A 2,125-nucleotide genomic window follows, 5' to 3' on the forward strand; every position below is an offset into this window, starting at 1 on the left:
TCTCTCTCTTTCTCTCTCTCTCTTTCTCTCTCTCTCATGGATTATGATAATATTATCCGATTTTCCATCAAATTATCAAGTAAAAAATTCATTGTTTTATAAAAAATTTATACTTCTAAATAGTAACAAAATATGTTCACCAAGGAATATTTTGTGATTTTCGATTTTTCTCCAACGACTTGGATGTTCATCTCCCCTTCAACAATCATTCAAACGTGTAAGAGGGTTTGGCCACGCATCCCAACACCTAGGGTTCGTGTCCAACTCCTCCCAGCCCTCGAATGAGTTGTTGAAAGGTCATTGACAAGGATTTAGTTATCCTTGTCTCGATTGATACCAATACGATATGATTCCAAGATCGATTGTATCAGTCCAGATCCATCAATATTACCACTATTTTTTTACCCCTTATATCGTAACAATACCTGATCTTGGATCGACCAAGTATCAAGATCGATCTCAACTAACATCAATACAATATAATCGATCTGATATCAATATCTAAAATCATGGTCATTAGTGCTGGAGAAAATATTTTTCTATATTTTGCTTTCATTGAAGTTCTAGTTGTTTTAAAAAATTAGGAAGATTTACTTTCCAAATCAAACATCATTTTGTCATATTTGTTGGCATTTGTGAAATTTTCGACGAATGATCCTAATGCCTAATAGAGAAACATTTGACATGTTCAGTGTTAATTTAGTAATGTGTTGAAACCAGTACTTATCCCTCTTGATGTATTTTAGTGCTTTTTTACCTCAAGAATTCAATATAATATAATAGCCCCCTAAAGGAACTAATAGTATTATATGGGATAATAGAGATAATAGGGACTAATAAACAAGTGTCTAGTCACCTAGGCTTTTGTTTTGGTTAATTATGGATTGTGATTATTATCTTATGGCGAAAGCAAAGGGTGGGGAGTTGAGTTACACATCTCCCCATACTTAACTCCTCCCAAAGGAGTAACTCAACTCTCAAGCAATTATGCTCTAGGGTAAAGAGAGAATCTTTTCATCTATGACTATTTGAGGTTATGATTAGTTTCATGAAACCTTGAGTAAGGTTATTAAAAATCCGAAATAGGGTCAAATCCGCCTTAATCGAGTTAATCTAGATTGGTCCCATAAACTCTAGAATCAGCCCTTAGATATGAAAACTCAACACTCTAACGATCAAAACCCTAGGTTGATCCCTAGAATCGATTGTGTTAAATTAGTTAGAATTGAAATCAATCAAGGAATATTCGATCCAAAGTTGATTTCAGTTCTTGAAGCCTTTTCCTCAGTAGAATCAAGAGGTTATATCCTATTGTTGAAGAGCTCACCATGGGAGAAGGAAAACTAAGTCATTAAGATTGCTTGATCTAGGTTATATCCTTTGCATGTGAATCTACTATAAATTCGATTTTTTGTGGTGATAATTCTTTTTCATCTAATATTAATTACATTAATTGGGAGGAAAAATGGGATTACCAATCTTTAATATGTAATCTTTCCTCTTTTGGAGGTTTTCTATTAGGTTCTGTGAGTGTCAAAGTGACTTATATTTCATTGGTTGGATCACTCTTTTGGAGGTTTACTATTGGGTTACAAGAATGTCAAAGTGACTTGTATGTCATTGATTGGGTAAGGCGGGTCATGTCGCCTTTGTTTTTTTATTGTTTTGTTTCACTTATTTAATAAAATTCTAGGGCTTTCACAAAGTCCTAGATAACATTCGGGTTTAAAAAAAAAAATTATTAGGATCGCTTAATCAATGGCTAGCCCGATCCTTGTATAGCTTTTAGGGTTAATGCATGTGACCAATTTTGACCGGAACTGATCCGGTCCTGATTTCAAGTTTTCAAACCCTAATCCTTATGTTCAATCCATAATTTCAAGTTTTGACTTGTAAAATAACTATTTTAACTCTAGTTATTTGTTTACTGAAAAAAAAAAAACCTTCTCCACTTGCAGGATACATTTAAACATAGACGATATGTAAAGATCGCACTACACCTCACTTAAATATCTGTCTATGATTTTCCATTGATTTACTCGCCGATGCAATAACCATACAAACGGACAGATTTCTCTTACTCTTATTTATTTCTAATCCCGGTTGTTCTTTTTCTTTTTGAAAA

This window comes from Macadamia integrifolia, chromosome 10, assembly GCF_013358625.1.
Source record: "Macadamia integrifolia cultivar HAES 741 chromosome 10, SCU_Mint_v3, whole genome shotgun sequence".
NCBI lineage: Eukaryota > Viridiplantae > Streptophyta > Magnoliopsida > Proteales > Proteaceae > Macadamia > Macadamia integrifolia.